A 19,325-nucleotide genomic window follows, 5' to 3' on the forward strand; every position below is an offset into this window, starting at 1 on the left:
GCGTGGCGGGCGCGTCCTCGTGTGCCCCCCCTGCCCTTCCCTTCCACGGCGGACCATAACCGATAGCTATGGACGCCCCCCCCCTTTTTTGTTTAAGGATAACACGATTCCCCCACGCATCGGATTACGCGGCATTGGTTGACTTTTGAGGGGTATGCCTGTATGGGGCACATGGCGTGTGGGAGGCCCAGGGCCCCAACCTCCGGTATCCCTAGGCAATTCTCATGCTTTCGGGTGCAGGGCAGAAGCGGTCACGGGTTTGACCGATGGGCGGGGTAAGGAGCGCCACTGCCTCGGGTTGCGGGGGTGGGCCTGTGTCCCTCTTAGAACGTTCGGCGGCTGAAATAGTGTATGGCTGTTGGTGTAATTGGTTAGTGCCAATATCGGCAACTGTTGGACATAACACATAAGTACATAAATAAACCACACGACACATATGTAGGTGGAGAAATATTGCTGCAGGTTTATTAGCATAACCAATATGCAAACATGGTGGGTTATCTTACGGGCGATCCGATCCCAGGGCAGGCGAACCCCTATGCCGCCTGCCCGTCTGATAAGCGTGAATCACACCGTGGCAGTCGCCAATTGGTGCATACCAAACCTTGGGAGGGGCCACCCCCTCCCATCAGTGGACCACCAGTCCACTTGCTTACTCACGCCCCCCCGTGAGAGGTGGGCGAAGCGTAATATGGCAGCCCCCGGTTGCTCAGACCCACAACCGCCCGTAGGACTAACGGGGCGCCGTAGTTCTTCCAGGGGACAATGCTAGACATCCCTGGGTATCCTGGCTTAGCACCACGCTGTGCTGCTGCATGAAGTACCTCTTGGTATCTGCAGACTCTGGATCGCCCTGTAACTCCTCCTGCAACACAAAGTAACATGTTAGAAAGTGTAACCCCCCCTCCTATGTACCTCCGTCTGCTGGGTAAGCGGAGGGGCGGGCAAGGCGAGACGAGAGGGACAAGAGGGCGAGGAAGGAGCGGGGACAGCCTAAATACCCCTGCCCCCTCCCCCCTCCGCCGGAAGTGGTCTTTTGCCGGACGTCTTCCCTGGCCAAACCCCAGGGACTAGACCGGATACCCCCAGTGCCATCATGCGGCACGAAGGCGGCCGCCCTTTTAGGGGGGTTGCTGCGCAGCCCCCCCGGGCAGCCTTGCAGTTCGCCGCAATGAACCGGAAAACAAATTAAGTCCATTGTATGCCAAGCATGTGCAGGCAAATGCTAAAGATGAACCATGTGGTTTTTACGACGGCTGAGACACGTGTGTTTAGGGCCGTCGCCACGTTGTAGGGTGGTCGGATTGCTTGCATGATGGTACCTCAGTGGCAGGACGGACTTCCTTCCTTCACCTTGAAAGGGTACACTGGTGGAAGTTTTCTCGTGGAGATTTGGCTTCACAGGGGTATTTGCGTGCCTCGGCCCAGACGGTGATGTGCCGGGGAGATGCTTGTCCAGGACGGATCACTGGAGCACTATCAGAGGTATTAAGGGGGTTTGTCATGCAAACGCAATGTGGGCCTCAGGCTCTGCTCGTTTGCTGGTTAATCATTGTCCACTGGACACACTGCCAGAATGGACCTTGATGTGAGACTTGCATTTCCACATGAACAACACTTTCTAAGTATCATTTTTATATGCAAAACCACTTCTCTACATGCACCGTTGGTAAAGGTTGTTTTACGAACACTGGCAATTTGTCACTTTTCCGTGGCTGGCAATTGTATGCATTGTGGTGGGGACAAATGGGCAACGTGTGTGCATATGCCAGGGTTGAGGATTTCCATATGAATTTAGAGCAGTTGCACGCCAGGCGCTGTCAGCCGGCGCGGCTAAAGGTGCCTCGTACAGGAAAATTACACCGCATAGGTCAGTGGCATAAGCACTATGCATTGTCCATCACAATTGTGTTCCTTTGCTCCGGCATAGGGTGGGCTTACTGGGTGGCCAAGTTCTACACAGCCCCGCACCTTGGGCTGCGCTCGGTGCCGTTAAGGCCGCAGTGCCAGCGAGGCATGCACTGTCGAGCGGGTGGCTTTATTGGATGTGTCATAACGTTTGATAGCTTTTTTCTGTTTGAGGGTGATTGACGTGATAGTTGTAACATAAGGTTATTAGCACGCATACAGTAACAACGTGCATGCTGGTCAGTTGGAGGCTTGCACTCGCTACGGTGCGGGCGGTGATTATTGAACCGACCACCGAAGATGGGCGTATTGTGGGTATCATAGCCGCGAGGCGGCTGCCCCGTATGCGTGGGGGGTATAGACAAGCCCTTACTACTGTATGTTAGGGTGATCTACTCATTGGTGAGCTCACGCGCATCTGGCGGAATACATACAGCAGCCGATGTCAGCAAAGCTTGGTCTGAGCTGGGAGCGGGAGACGGGCACTCAAGACTATGTTTCGCTAGGGCAGTAATTCCTTGCCGTTGATTGTGCCCTGTTAATTGTACATTTTGTTTTGTATATGGTGGGCATAACTAGTGGCGGTGCATAAAAAGGCCAGGAAAATGTGACCAAAAACGGCAGCTACTAACAGAGTGCCATAGCCTCTGAACGATCACGACAACACGGGAGGCCATTGGTAGCCCATGTATATTCCAGAGTGCAATGAGGTGTTTACACCATCGGGTGACACTGTCCCGCTGTTTTTGTTATTTCTCCTTTCGCGCTAGTGCATTGGAAGTGGACCATTTAATGGGTTATCTCCTGAAATTCATGGAAAGACGTACCTCGGGCCTTGCTCTTAGAACCATTCTTAGGACTAGTGGCACCCCGGACTTGCTGGTCCTTTAGCACGTGGTTTTCTTTTCCAAGGTTTGGGTAACCCAACGGATTGCGTTCAGGGCCGTCATCTGCCCACCATTTGATTGTTTTTAAGATATCCCATGCAGCGTCCAGTGCCCACCAGGCCTGCATCTACAAGTGGCCTTTGTTTTGGTTGCTTACTCTTCCAGACTGAAGGGGGTAAGTTGACCAGGCTCAAGCCAATCTTCACGGGGAACAACCTTTACAACGCAACTTTTACAACGCACTACCATTACAACGCATTTTTTACAACGCATAATCCATTACAACGCATGATATTACAACGCAGGATACTACAACGCATTTTTAAAAACTACCTTTACAACGCATTCCATTACAACGCATACTACCATTACAACGCATACCATTACAACGCATAATATTACATTATACTATCCAACACTTACCCTACTGATGCACCCCCTGGAGTTAGAATAGTAATTTTTACCCCTATACTATCCAACACTTACACTATTGATGCACCCCCTGGAGTTAGAATAGTAATTTTTACCCCTATACTATCCAACACTTACACTACTGATGCACCCCCTGGAGTTAGAATAGTAATTTTTATCCCTATACTATCCAACACTTACCCTACTGATGCACCCCCTGGAGTTAGAATAGTAATTTTTACCCCTATACTATCCAACACTTACCCTACTGATGCACCCCCTGGAGTTAGAATAGTAATTTTTACCCCTATACTATCCAACACTTACCCTACTGATGCACCCCCTGGAGTTAGAATAGTAATTTTTACCCCTATACTATCCAACACTTACCCTACTGATGCACCCCCTGGAGTTAGAATAGTAATTTTTACCCCTATACTATCCAACACTTACCCTACTGATGCACCCCCTGGAGTTAGAATAGTAATTTTTACCCCTATACTATCCAACACTTACCCTACTGATGCACCCCTTGGAGTTAGAATAGTAATTTTTACCCCTATACTATCCAACACTTTCCCTACTGTTGCACCCCCTGGAGTTAGAATAGTAATTTTTACCCCTACACTATCCAACACTTACCCTACTGTTGCACCCCCTGGAGTTAGAATAGTAATTTTTACCCCTACACTATCCAACACTTACCCTACTGTTGCACCCCCTGGAGTTAGAATAGTAATTTTTACCCCTATACTATCTAATACTTACCTTAAATGTAATTTAATATTATGCGTTGTAATGGTATGCGTTGTAAAGGTAGTATGCGTTGTAATGGTAGTGCGTTGTAAAGGTATTTTTTAAAAATGCGTTGTAGTGTCATGCGTTGTAATGTCATGCGTTGTAATGGATTATGCGTTGTAAAAAATGCGTTGTAAGTGCATGCGTTGTAATAGTGTGCGTTGTAACGTCATACATCCATCTTCACAGTATGGTAGGGTGGCGCCAACTGCACCCTTGCAGCAACGTTGCCAGCATTTCAGGACAGGTCAGCTGCTCCGGATACAGTAATTAAATGCCCCTGGTAAGGCGCTGCTCCTTTGATTAGAGAATGCGCTGCAAGTGGGTCCCTCACCCATGTCATTCTTTGGCCTCTCCCTATATCTAAGCAGTTTCCACTGAATTGCCTGGTCAGCTTAACAAGCGCCCAGTCGGGACGCGAGTGGCATAGGGGCAGCATCAGCGATGCTGCCTAATCCGGTCAGCAAACTGTGTCTGGCAAACCACAGCCTATGTTTATGGGTGCACTCAAGTTTCATGGATGTGGCAGTGTGATCAAGGTTGTGTCATTACATTGGGGACTTTGTGAGCAACCGTGCTGCGCGCAGGTGTTTTGATGCTGTCCTTTCAATTCTGGATGCACAGTTCGAACCTCTGCCGCAGGAGAGGCGGGGGAGGGTTCGCATTCGAGGCCGACTAGCTCTGTTGGTTGGGGCGTGGTGCTGGTTACACCTAGGTCGCAGGTGCAATTCCCATACGGGTCGATGTATACTTTTCTGGGCAGTTAGGCAGGCCCTGGTAATTTAAGGTTAATAATTTGAATTTAAAGTTAACACAGTTGCGCGACGATCGCCCGGGTGACTCGCACTAGACCCCGCTGGTACACGGAATTGATGGTCTTTAAGAATTCACGCCTTCTGCTATGGTGGCAGATGCTGCTTACCATGCAGGGGTGAGAGGTGTCAGTATTGGAACTGCCCGTGTGAAGGAGTAAGACTGAGCAGGCCTCGCTGAGCGTTCCGTTCTTACGTAGACCACTAAACAGTGGCTTTCTGGTTCAAGAATTAGAGATGCCCTCCTGAGGGATATATGCCTCCTGTTGGGGACTAGAGGCAGGTTTCAGTAACAAGCCAGAGGTGGTCTCTATTAGAGAGTAGAAGGAGCCCCCCCCCCCCCCCCCTTTTGAGTGTATTCAAGGCGTAAGCATGCTCTGGGGCATGGGAACCAGAATAACTTTGCCTGCTGCCATAAAACAGCTCCAGTGGCTGAAGGCAGCTTTGGTCTACGGCTTGCTCTAGGGGTATTGTTACAGGTGAGAAAGTGTGGCAATGGGCTACTAATGATAAAATTAAAGCATCAAATTACCTGTGTAAGTTGACCGGGTGGTTTCTGGTGCGCTGTACGTCACTTAATTGTCACACCGGCACCTGTGACAGCCTGCCAGGAGTTGGCGCTGTCTCTAATTAGAGATGACTACAACAAGCATTGATGAATTCATTTTACATTAAATCACTATTGCCCGCTGCCCAAGCCATTCTTATAGCTTTGAGGGCTTGGAATAGGAGCAATTGTCACGCTTGCACGTGTGTCAGGGTTAGTACTTGTGGTGTTACTATGGTTGGCAGCATGGCAGGAGCAAGGTGTGGTGAAAAAGGAAGTGGCCGCTGGACGCGAGTCTTGGCATATAGTGGCACAAGTGTCAGGTTTTTCCATCAGACTGCCTTGCTGTATGTGGCGCGGGCGTATGCGGATTCTAGTTTTGCGCAATATTGGGCGTCTCGATGTATGTCCCACCGTGAACAGCTCTAGGTCTAAACTTATGTTTTACCCTGCCTTCATTTGGGGTTGCTGTGCATCTGCCTTGGCGGTAACCGGACAGGGTGCCCTGGGTCGGGCAAAACAGTATATCATTTTGGGGTTGATTATTGGTGTGTTTCACCAATTTGCATGGCCAGGGTGCCATAAAAGGGGAAGGCCACTTGGGGGCAGTGTTTCTCACTTGACTGCACATGAGTGAAGAATCTCTGCATTCACCAATACCAATAATGGCCATTGCTCCATCCTTCTCAGCAAGGTAGACCAAAGCGGTTGATATGTCCTTTGACTTAGAGGAGCGATTCATTCAATGCCTTTCTTTCAAGGAACTATTCTTCCCAGTTTTAATTCAGTAAATTGGATGGCGCCTATGTCTCGAATCCATCAATATTTAATTGTCATTCTGGAGACTGGCCTTTAAGGGGATGTGCATGGTTCTTTGTGTGGTGTATTAATGTTTCCAGTCCACAGTCACCCGTTGCTTAAGGCTTCATTCTTCCATTGCTTCAGCCTTGGTTTGGTCATGCTACAAAGGGGGGCAACACTTACGTAACGTATAAACCATTGGTTGGCTACGTTAGAAAGCCTTTTCTCACACCTGAGATTATCTGGAGCCTCCATAGCTGAGAATTTAGAGGATAATTGGACAGACCACTGCCCCCAGGGGGGTGGCCGCCCATTGCAGCAATAGGTAGATAGGGCATGGGTGCATGTGGCACATCTGTTAATGGTGCAGGATGATTATGGTTTTACTTAGGATACAAGGATCCCAGGCCCAGGTTCTGTCTTTTGGCGGTCAGTTACCAATAATAAATGCTTTGGGGCACCTGCAGCAGTGAGGGATGCTTCCTGATTGCCTAGGACTTGAGGGTTAGTAGCAGTCCCCTCCCCCAGGCCCACAGGGCTTTCAGCAGAATGGCCACAGGCTCGAGCAGGTCAAAGGGGGATTTATGCGCAGTGCTTGTAGAATGTCACATACCATTAAGGGCATGTTGCTACTAAAGTTGTCCCATAGTTTTTGGTCAAACTGTGGGGGCAATAAGTCAAGGCACAAATAGGCCACAATGGATTGAAGAACATTTGGCATTCCCAGTATTCAAGAAAGGGCAGGTATTGATACATATTGTTCCCCTCATGTTCCCTGTCTTGTCTGCTCCCTGGTATACTAGCAGAAGTTTTGTAGGGCAAGACCTCACTAAGGGGGTGACTGGCTTAAAGCAATGGACAAATCCAATATGTTTCACATTTACTAACGTGTGAAAGTTTTCAGCTGCTGATGCATAGTTTTATTCATATGGACAGTATTATTAATTTAAATAATCGCTGTATGGAGTAGTGCAACTACCAGGAGTTTACGCACCAAGGCATCTTGCAACGGTGAGTGTTGGCATGCTACAAGGATATAAAGTTTAAATACGACTGCCAGGTCCCGCTGGGGTGTCAGCCAATTGGCCACTTTCGGGTTTCAATCAACCTTCCTTCCTTCCTTCCTTCTGTAGTTGTAAAAATGAATATCAGTAGCGGGGTAAGACAGATCTCTGATCCAGCGGCAACATGCCTGCGGGAACACTTGCACTTCAAAAATACACAAGCATCATGCTCCAACAAGCGCTATACACTGATAGCTGGGGAAGGAAGTAAGGCGGGCTGGATAATTTTTTACTTCTCCCTGCATTGGCACATCTTGTCAGGAGTCAAAGGTATTGCACTTCAGTCAGGCAATGTTAACACCCAGCCACTCCAAGCCGATTATTTAAGGTCTTCTTAAGCCTCATATTCACAGCCCAGGATTAGGCCCCTGGGTTTGTCAGCGTCGTGAATCACTAAATTCAACAAGAGGCGTGATCGTGGTTTACACTAGCAGAAGTTTGGGAGTGCAAAACTCCACCTAGGGGGGTGGCTGGCTGAATTTGATGGACTAGTCCAAAATGTTTCACTGCAACTGCATGTGGGAGAGTGTCAGTTACCTGTACATAGTTCTCGCAGATACACTGTAGCATATTAATTTAAATAATCGCTTTGGTTGCAAGTGGTAAGCGTGAGATTCCCTCAATTTCAGCAACTAGTCACATTGTCAGCAACAAAGCTGCCTGGGAGGTCTGGGTGCAGTCACCACAGTTTAAACTGAACAGACAACAGCTTGGGTAAAAGATGGGTGTTTCTGGCCTTAAAGCGGTGTAGATTATGCCCAGGTGAAAATTGTGTGCTGCTTAAGGTTCTAATGACCAGTGCGGTTTGTGGTATCTTCAAGGGGAAGAGATATGTTAGGCACTTAATTGCTTACAACGTAGCACATTCAAGCGGGCGTTGTTTTATTGCAAGTTGCAACTGGAGATTCCCTTATTATGCCAGCAGCTGCGCACGTGGCCAGCAGTACGCAGCCTGGGAAGTCTGGGGCGAATACCACAATTAAACTTTAAAGGCGAAATTATCATACGACAGGAGGGATAATGGTGAGTACACAAAGATCCCCTTGCTAAGTCACATATTCCATGGCGGGATAGTCACCACTTGACACTGGAAACCTTAGATCCTAATAGTATCATTGGTAAGATACACACGACTCCGTGGTCTTGTGGGTTATGTAGTCCCGCTCTGAAGTGTAGAATGCAAAAGAACTGCACATTGCCACTATGTTGAGTGTGACAAATGCAACAATTTGATCCCTGCCAAAGCAAACCATAGTTCTTAGGGTCAGATGCACAACATACAACCGTTCACTCCAGCCTCTGAAGGTAGTCTATTAGCAGAGGTGTAGAGCGGGACATCTTGCGCCAGGGTGCGGTCATTGCACGGGCAACACTGCAGATAGTCTGCTCTCAAATGAGGGTGCTTGCGGGCTAGGAGGCCAGGCAATCTAGCAGAACCAATGCTAAGGACCCCCCCCCCTCCCCCACTGGACTGCCTGAGAATGTGAGTGCTGTGGGATTTGCAATGTTACAGGCATTCTCCCGCCCATACAGGGGCAGAAGGGTACATTGCAGGAATCTGCATAAATAGAGTGGGGGCAAGACCTATAGAGCATCAAGGGTCACAGCTGGTTGCAGGTATGTGGGTATCTGTGATCGAGCTTAGTTAAGCAAGCCTGGTAGTTGGCGTAAGTTGTCACTCCATATGGTTGCTGTGACTGCAATAGTGTGCGCTATGCGAACATTCTTGTACGCCATGGCTTATTAATAGCAAAGGTCTGTGCACATGTCTGATCAACCCCAACAAAGTAGGTGCACTCTGCTCCCAGGGCAGGTTACGGGCTGCTTCAGTGATGCATGACATGCCTCGTCCGCATAGCCAGAGTATATAGGCTGGTTTGTGGTAGCAGTCTTCTTAGCAAGTGTGCTGCTGTTCCATAAATTGGGCAAACAGGCGTTAAGGAGCACAAATGCTAGAAGGGCTGCAACTACAGGTTGCAGGAGCCAGGAGCCACATCAGCTTGCAGGGTAATATAGTGATGTTTCAGAGAGCGCTCCCTCCTGGGAAGCCGTCACCATCTTGCAAGTCATGTGAGGCACTGGTACATTCCCAGAGAAGGATAACCCGCTCCATGCGCAAGTTCGTTGGGCAAGGAACTTTGGTTTCAGCAGGCATGGGCTATGCCGGGTGAACACCAAAGGTTATTTTGACTAAGTTGGGGTGCACCTGGCATAGGTGAGCATGAATCTGTTCTTACTGGACATGAATGAGGCCCAGGAAATTGCAGGTGGCAAGCGAGAATACAGTTTGTTGGTGGGGGGCTCTTTAGGAGACGGGCCCGCCTCCAGAGCTGTGGCAGAGTTACAGGGCGATCTGGAAGCAGCTTGGGTACAGAAGGATACCTCTGCAAGAGCACAATAGGGGTGCCAGAACCAAATCCCAGGAGCCTCATGGGAGGGTCCTGAAATAATGACGTTGGTGCCCCGTTAGTCCTTCGGGCATTTGTGGGCCTGAACAACCGGGGGATTGCCTTGCAACGCTCTGCCCTGAAAGGGGCGCGAGTAATAAGGGACCAATATGTCACATGATCCAATAAGGGGATCACCCCTATAAGGGTAGCGCTGATTGGGTTTTCCACAGTGCTTGGCTCATCAGGCGGGCAGGGCAGAATAGGGTGGTACAGCTGCCTGCCCTTGGATCGCCCGTAAAATAACCCACCATATTTGCATACTTTTGTATGGAATAAACCTGCAGCAATATTTTCTCCAAACAAAAGTTGTGTTGTGTATTTATTCATGCATGCCTATTCTGCTGTGTTGTGGGTGGGGTCTTGTGCCTATAATGGAACTATGCTCCAGGCATCTGACAGGGGTTGGTGTAACAGCATTTCAGGAAGAACGTGCTTAATCTGCATGACCTATTCCTTCTCAGGATACATTTCCCATCGTAATATTTTGACCATGTGAAAAGTCCAGACATCCTCGCGATTGTCTTGGAGATGCAAGTATCCTGGATTCGGGGAATATTTCAGCTATTTGCTGAGCTGCTTTCCTTTCTTAGGTCTGCTCTAAAACAGCTTTACCTGTCACGCCAGCCTCATATAATATACGGATATATTCACTCATAGAGAGTTCATCCACTTGTTTAATCTACTGTCCTTCACGTTTTTCTTCCGCCCACCACAGTTAATGGGATGGGATAAGGCGCCAGGCCATCTCAGCAGGTGGCTCTCCCTGCACGGTAAATAACAGCACTTAACGATCGCACGTGGACTGGACATCAGTCTAAAAAAGTGCACTTTACTAACAGGACTCGTAGGACAAAGTTTACATTTTCAAATGCTTTTTCATTTCCATTCTGTTAATTTTTTTTTAAATGTATTTGTTCGTCCCCGAGTGTTTAAACTAGCTCTTCAAATTGCAGTAATCGAATGCCACTAGTACCTTATCGTTTCGCAAATTTCTGCAAAAGTGCCTTGAAGCTGAAAGGGTTTCCCTACTTGTTCCAACTACACCTACGTGATAGGGACAGCTCACATTATTTTAACCATTAAAAATGTCCAACTGCATGCACGACTGCCAAATCTAATAAAGTTTCATTTTCTTTTATTTTTGTAGCATATGCAACAAAAATAGTAACTTGCACCAATGGTCTTGCCAAGGCCAGAATTACTGGTTGAGCCAACGCTTGATTCACTCGCGGAGGCACCTCAAATATGCATCATCTACAGTTGTATCCATTTAATAGACGGTTGATCACAACAATTAAAAGCTCTCGACATCAGGGATATTTTAGTGCATGATGATCAAATCTGCGCTAGATCAGAGACTATGGCAAGAAGTTAATAATGTTTGGTGTACAACACAGAATGTTCTGTTCTTGGTGCTGTGACTAGAAGTTATTGACAAGCTCATGCTTGGTACTGCTACAGGAGCGTAACACTGACCAGAATTTGAGCTGGTGCAAGGCAGAATGCATACTCTTCACCATAGTTGACAAGACGCTCCATGTTGTGGAACACCTTCAACCAATCCTGGTTTGCGGCCACCTGGCATTGCATTCTGGGATTTATAGTCTTACTTTTAACATGGTGAGCACTGTCTCCAAAATACCAGCATGCAAACTGGCGTTGGCCCAAACAGTCACTACCAGATGAAGGTGTCGGGCATGACACTAGGCTTGTGGTCAGTTATGACAACAGCCGCAAAGCCTACTGAGCTGAGTTGCCAATATTTCAGCCCAGAAGTCCGAAAGAGAACAATAACCATTTATAACAGTTCAAGGCATCTTGAAGATGAAGAAAACTTGAGTGCGTATCTCTAATCATTCAGTGTTTAATCCATTAACCAGTCACTAGTTACCAGTAATCAAATGCGTAAAGGTTATATGTAATACTTACAGGAGAAGATACATTCACCATACGTTACTCTGTGCTCAACCCTCCAACAAATGTCTTCAGAAAGGTACTGAGGAATTAAAAACATCCAAAAATAGCACCGGCGCAGACCTAGCACCGTGATAAATTTCAAATGTGAGCAGCCATGCATGAGGAGGTGTTCTCTCTCTTCTCCAGGATGGATCTCTGCGCAGAAATGATGAGAAGTTCCCTCATAACTTCTTAATCCATCTCCGTTTTACTGCAGCTCCTTGGAAAAAAATCGAAAGTTTGCAGCCGGCAACGGAAGACCCGGGCACCACAAAGCCCAACCCGAGCACCACAAAGCCCAACGCAGCGCTCGATAAAAGGAGCCCACGAAACCCTAAATAATCGCATCTAACTAAACTCTGGAACTGCTGCCCAGCAGAGAAAGAAGAGAGCGAAGTTTGGTTGGCAGAGTGCAAAGAGCACACAGTGCGCCGAAGGGCTCAGGCGGCTGGGCATAATTTGCAGACTGCCGGGCTGTGTTTATTGTTTTGCCCTAGGCACTGGCGTTGTGGTCTAGGAGCTGAACAAAGGGAGGTGAGGGGCAGAAAGCTAAAGTAGTTTTCATTAAACTCCGCAGTGAATTGTTGCAGGTTGAGCACCTGTCGATTAACTTGCCACTACAGCTCCTCTGCCCCAATGCCACCCTAATATGCCCACAACGAAGTGACACAGGAACTTTCAAGGGTTCTACACTTACCAGAGGGCCCTATTTTTATTGTGCTTTATAGCGCTTTCCTGCTATCTGAATGGTTCTGTAGCGCTTCAAAATATGGCCCCCTTAACTGTGTGTTATGGGATTTCTAGTGCCCGAACTGAAGTCCTAGTTGTCAGGACATTGCCAGATAGGTGTAACTCTGGCTGTGCGGTGTATCGCATAGTTGCCAACATTAGAAAAACAAGCATTTGCAATGCAATAGGTCTCGCTTTTTCGCGAGTTGGAGCTATTGGCATTGTAAATGACAATGTGTTTTATTTAGGTTTCAAAAACCAAAACATAAATAAAAGGCATTGTCATTTACGTCAATAGCTCAAACTCACGTAAATGCGAGACCTGTAGCATTGCAAATGCTTGTTTAGATTCAGCCAGCAGGGTCAGAGTACTGGCGGAGAGGAACCCCCGCGACAGACCATACCATACGACTGGCTTTCCGCAGCCCTGCAGGCCTTTGACAGGCATCAACCAGCCTGCCCAACAATCTGCTAGTTCCCCCACAGGGCCTGCACGAACCACTGACTGGCACCGTGTGAGCAATGCGCGTGATTGGTTCACATCGTTATTTTTCATGGGACATCGGACCAGAAAAAAAAGAAGCTGTGTTGGAGTGATGTATTAAAGCTAAAGCAAAATTACAGTCTGTAAAGTATCGCTAAGTGGCGTGTTTTCAGAAGATTCATAGGTAGGATTTTACAGGATTACTTCAAATGGGATTAGAATAGAACAGTGATGTATATTAGGGAAGAAATCACCATATTCCTGTACTTCTACCCTTATCAGTGCATACTTTAGACAGTAAATGTAAGCAGAAACACTAAAACAAGCTCTGCAGCTGCCCGATGACCCCTGACTGAGAAAGTACACAAAAACAAAAAAGCAGTGTTAAAAATTAATATGGACGATTTTTATGTGACGTTCTACTGAAGAATCATGTCGTACGAGCAGTTACAGCCTATGCTGCTTGCAACCTAAACAAATTGCTTGAAAGATGGGGAAAGAATAACTAAATGTGTGCTTTTAAACAGTAAACAATCTATCATTGAAACCAAGGCAATCAAAAGTGGCATCCCGTGCAGAGAAAGAAAGTTGGGTATTTCAGATTAAAAACAAGCATGCTTCCCTATGGTAGATAATCTGCTGGCTCGAGAAGAAAATAAAGGGAATATATAGATACCATGAAATTAGGGAAAGAACAATTTAAGCATAGCATCTGAAGTAAAAGTGAAAGCACAGCGTCCACATGAAAGGCTCTGCAGGGAGAGAGGGAGATAGTTGGGACGCTGGGATGAGCAGTTGGACCCTCCTGTGGGAAGAGGACAAATGCTCACTGCAGCAGGCTGCCCCCTTCCCCCACAACAGTTTCTAGGCAAGCAGCCTTGAGGAGGGACGGGGGAGTTCACAACGTTTAACACCACCACGCTTCTGATCAAAGCCTGCTTCCAAGTGCAATAAACACCACATTGCCCCATTGACAGCCAGGGCTCCTAATGCAACAGCACTCTGCAAAATTACAAAAGTATCATTTGGAGCGAGGGTTAGGAAGACAGATTTCAGGTTTAAGGTGTGAGTGAGTGGCCGAGAACAGGAAATGCGCGCGCCAGCTTTGTACGTTAGTCAGTGGGCGGCGTCCTATAAGTCTTGCTGTGATTGTCTTTGTGTTTTGAAACTTATGACGAGGTTTTATGAAATTAATTTAGCTTTAATCCAAATATGTTAATCGGGTAAAACGCGTATTCGCAGCGCTGTGCATCTTCGAAGTACACTCGTTTCTGAGGTAACTTGTATTAATAACCGATCTATATACGTTGGTGCTGTTTACAGATGTACGTTAACGGGCGGTGGGTTGCAATAGGGAATGTTTGCCTGGCGTCCTTATAAAATGCTTGTTTGTGCCTGGTTATCTTACCTCCTAGTTTTAGTTCAAGTAGAAACTATAATGGCGATATGGAGACTTCAAGTATAAACTGAGTTGTAAAATCACACAGTGTGTGTTTCACAAAGATGTTTACTCGCAGGGTGAGCGTTTCTGAATGTGCCCTCACTATGGACACGGTGTAACATGCTCTTTACATAGATGCTTCACCTGCCTTCTCTACAAACATATATAACTCCGCCTCCTGCGCACGTGCTGTGAATAGCGCTCCATGAGATCAGAAACAGTAAACCCTTTTTGATTGAATCACTCGAAGTAGCCCGTAATCCTTATTTTGTGACTGCTAGCAAAATTTGGCAGTGGAAGGTTTTTTAATTCAACCTATTTACCAATTAAAAAGGTTTTGTTTTTGCGGTTTTGTTTTTAACTGGAGTTCTTTATGGCTTCTACCACCTTAATGGAATTTGCTGCAGCTTGGCACAAAGGTTAGAAAGCTCGATGACTTTTGAATAATGTAAATAAAATTACAGTAGTATTAGTGCAATGGTGAAACTAGTAACTGCTGCCGTGAAAGTTTTCGTTGAGGCAGCAGTAGCATCGATGTATTGTATTCATTGAACTCTATGGATTCATTAGTTCTCATTTGAATATTGATTGCAGTTGTCAGCAGTCGGAGAAGCCGTGCCCTAAAGAGTCTTTGTAGCGCTGCTCGTCACTGGTCATTGCTTGCTCTCATCCGTTCTCACAGCATGTAGTTCACATATGCCCCAATATGCTCTGCAGGTTTGTGTACAGTGTAGTTGGCTATTAACACTGCTCTGCTTTGGCGCGTTTGACATGTTCTTAATTTTATTTGCGGTAGATTTTCATTAGTTTCACCAACTTTTAAGAACCTGTGAATCGACTTCCCCTTAAAGAGATAGACCCAATATGAAAACAGGGGGGGGAGATTATTATTGAAGTCTCGGAGGCGCACACGGCAGCGAGCATGAGCAGCGCTCGTGAAAACTCCTCCAAATAAACGAAGCAGCAACAGGCAAAAAACGCGCGGGTAGAAAGCTACTATTTAAACAAGCCCGGCGGAGCATGGCGCGCTTGGAGGCGGGGGAGCGGACCCTTTGAAGTGCTCCCAAAAGGCGGATTGCATGGCGGCACGAAGCGCTTGATTGTGCGCGTGCTAGCCATGCAATCCCCTTTTTGGGAGCACTTTTCAAACCCCCTTACAATAGTCTCGCTTTGCGATCGCTTACGCGATAGCAAGGTCGAGACCTAACAACATGATAAAGCCACAAGCTACGTGCGTGTCGCTGCTTGCTGCCGTGTTAACACTCCATGGGGCGGGGTCAGCTGTCCTCCCTCGGAACCTAGGCCAGGCTTTGCCCGAACTTTGGCAAATCCCGCTTTGCCCGAACTTTGGCAAATCCCCTGCCCCGCCCACTGCTCACCTCTCCTGCACAGAATAACCAGGAAAAGTGTCGCTCTGCGGTAGGTTTGAGTGAAGGAAGAGGCCAGGCTGTGGCAGGGAGCAGAGCAACACCCCCAGCCGGGGCCAAACGGGCACCAGCAGGGCCCAGTCTACAGAGGCAGAGGGGAGAGAAGAGGGGCCGAGGAAGAGAGGCGAGGCCATTGAGGGCAGGCGGGAACTGGATGGGAGGAGGGAGGGGAATGGAAGGGGGAAGTGACACCGAGGGCACAAAGAATCAAAGGATTGGCGAGACAGAGGAGGGTGGAGCAAGGAACCTTTGTGCATGCGTGCCATAAAAGTGGCTTAATAAAGAAAATGTTCATGTACTGTGTTACAACCAAGTAAAGGTGCCGGTAGTCATGGGAGGGTACAAATGACGACATGGAGGGACTAACAAGCCTATAAAGGAATCAAACACCAGCATTTACGAAGGATAAAGACACAAGCCAATGACAAATGTGGGCAGGGCTTCTCCTCCGTATAGTACCTACTGCAGATCGCCAGAACAGAGCTTACGCGCTGGCTGAGGCTCAACCTAAAAAGGGCCCTAAGACTAATTCTGACAGTTTTAGACAGATTTCCTTATTGGATGCAACTTTAAAACTCTTTGCCAAGAGCATACTTCTTCACCTCCAGGATTGGGCTTTTGGTAATGATCTTGTACCAGTAGAACAATCGGGATTCTGTAAGCATAGTGGCACTTTGTATAACATCTATGTTTTTCAAACTTTGATTCAAAAATATCTAATAGATAAGGAAATACCACCTTTATAGATTTCACCACTGCCTTCGACTGGGTAGACCGGGGGATACTGTGGATGAAACTGGTTGAAATGGGGATTCTAGGGCATCTGTTAAGTCGATTATTGCTTTGCATTCCTCTACATGGGCGCAGGTGCTGATGGGAGGCAACATAAGCCTGTCAAGTAAAGTGTTAACTCACAATGGGCTGGAGCAAGGGTGGCCATTAGCCCCTCTCCTCTTTTCTTTGTACATCAATGATCTGCCGCGCCGGGTAGGAAATTTTAAAGGAGATTCACCTAAATTAGGTCCTATGGAATTATGTGGTCTACTTTATGCCGATTACGCTATTCTATTGGATCTAACTTCAATAGGTTTGCAAAGGCGACAATGAACTAGGCCATTACTCAGAGGATCACTTTTTAAAAACAAATATTTTAAAATGAGAAATTATGGTTTTTAGGTCTTGGGGATGTAGGGTTAAAAAAAAGATTCATTGGTTTTTAGGGAAAAGCTAACTTAAGGTCGTGAAGCAGTACCTGTATCTGGAAAGAATTTTCTCGAGCAAGTGCTCTCGCAGTGATCACATCGACCAGTGTAGAAGTAAAGCAATAGCTCAAATCTCTGCACTTGGTAGGCTATACAAATGTTGGAGGCAAATACACTTTGCACATGTTTTATCTGTCAAAATCAAAATCCCGCCATCATTGATTTATGCATGCGAATCAGTGGTTACACAGCCGTGGAATTTATTTGAAAAGGTGGAAGGGTGCATCTGGCGCCAAATCTGTCATTTGAACTTTGCAACCAGCATAGCGTCCCTTTGGTTGGAACTGGGGCTTCTCCCAACTTATGTGTTCGCCATGGCAGCATGTTTAAGGTGGGGTAATGCTTTATTGGAAAATTACGTAAGTTCTATTTGGGCTGCACTAAGGCATGAAATTGTTTTCAGCTTAAAGGGGAAAAGCGTTGTTTTTAGAAATTAAGAGAAAGCCTTAGATTTATTTAAAATTGGGCATAGTAGTACATGCCCTCACCCAAAATCTGTATTGAAAACTCTAATCAAATAAATAATATAAAAAGTCAGTCACAAGAGAAATCTATCTTTGTGTTCAGGGAACTCTAGAAACAACATAATAGTGGGGTGTTGTATGCATAAAAAACCCAAACCGTATGTTGTATGGAATCTTCCCCCATGGAGTGAGCAGAACCATTTTGCTCTTAAGGAAGAATCTGCTTCCTTTGCGAATTAGAACAGGAGACTGGGAGGGATTACCTAGGGAGAATAGACTTTGTGATCTATGTGGAAATTGGGTGCAAGATTTAAACCATGTATTATTTGTTTGTCCCCCATTACAACCACTACAACTTCATTTATTAAGACCTGTATTTCTAAAGTATAACATCACCACCATAGAGCAGTCCCTGAATTGTCTTTTAGCTGCCCCCCTCTAAATTAGTATGTTTTGAAGTTTTTAGCTTTTTTAAACACTTTAAAAAAATGTTTTAGAGAGATGTACAACGCTGTGCCTAGATGCAGTATGCCAAACACTGTCCCTGTTTGGTAGTATATTTTGAACATTATAAACTGGAACTTAGGGCAAGATGTATAATCAAGTGCATTTTGTCCACCTCCTACCACACGTTTAGTTCTGATAGACCAAAGATGGTCCCTGCTGTGTAGCATATTTTTTGCATTAAAAAACTGATACTTGGGTATTTGAATTGTATAAAGGAGAATGTGATGTCTGAATATTAATTGGGACAAAGTATTATGCAGTTTTGCACCATTTCATAATTGGTTGTGTAAAGCTTTCTAGTTATGCACACTTGCACTTTATACACTAGGTAGTGTGATTAAATGGAGTCATTTTTGCTTTTTCTTAAATAATGTTTTTTTAACTTTAATTGTATAGTGAAATTATAATTACTATGTTCCGGAATGTATTTTATTCTGTTATTAAGAACAGTATATGATATTTTGGAAATTTTCTTATTTTTTGTATATCTGTATGTGGAACTCATTGAAGTTCCCAATCATAAATAAACTGAATTGGATTGCCCAAATTCATTGTCATAAACTGTATTTCATGAAGGCCTCAAACCTTGCTTCTTTCCCTAGTATGAAATTATGAACTGAATAGTCTGAATACTATGAACTTTTGTGAAGTTTCCATTTGTGTTTTAACACTCGATCACCTCCTTTCACGTTACTTGTTTACTTGACTAGACTTGCAACAAAAATGTTACTTCTAAGAAACAATGCTTGAGAATTAACTGACAAGAGATGAGGGCATGAACTCGCCTACTTTCTAACTGCAACAAACAATCATATGAAAATACTACAGTGGTCCTAAGGAAATTGCGAGTAATGGATTACTTAATTCTTCTGGATTTGTATTCTTTTTACTTACTACATCATCTCATCCTATCGTGAGCAACAAATGGGACAGAGTTGTCTGGCAATTTGGTGGTGTCAAGGGGTGTAAACCTGGAATCAATGGAGTATAATTTCTACATTTTGAACTAAGGGTCGCCTCCCTTACCCCATCTTGCAGTGCAGAGACTCTAGACTGGGACTTTCAGGACAGCGTGAACTGTGATGAACTACTGCGTTTGCTGCCAGCCAGTATGCTATCGTAGTGAAACCTTTCCATCTGAAAGGGTTCATGACAGAGCAACTGTAGTATTGATGCTGCAGTGTGTAAAGATAACAAATTCTCAAGTGAATAAAACAAGTTTATTCAAGATACAGTATGCCCAGCTGAGTCAATGCTTCCCAGCTCTCAACTGATCTATCTCCTGGCAACATTCTTTTCTAGGTCTTCAGTGATCTCACAACATTCTATGCTGCCAGCATTACAGAGCATTACATATCTTCCTTCTAACAAATTTAA

The sequence above is a fragment of the Triturus cristatus genome, chromosome 12, assembly GCF_964204655.1.
Source record: "Triturus cristatus chromosome 12, aTriCri1.1, whole genome shotgun sequence".
Taxonomy (NCBI): domain Eukaryota; kingdom Metazoa; phylum Chordata; class Amphibia; order Caudata; family Salamandridae; genus Triturus; species Triturus cristatus.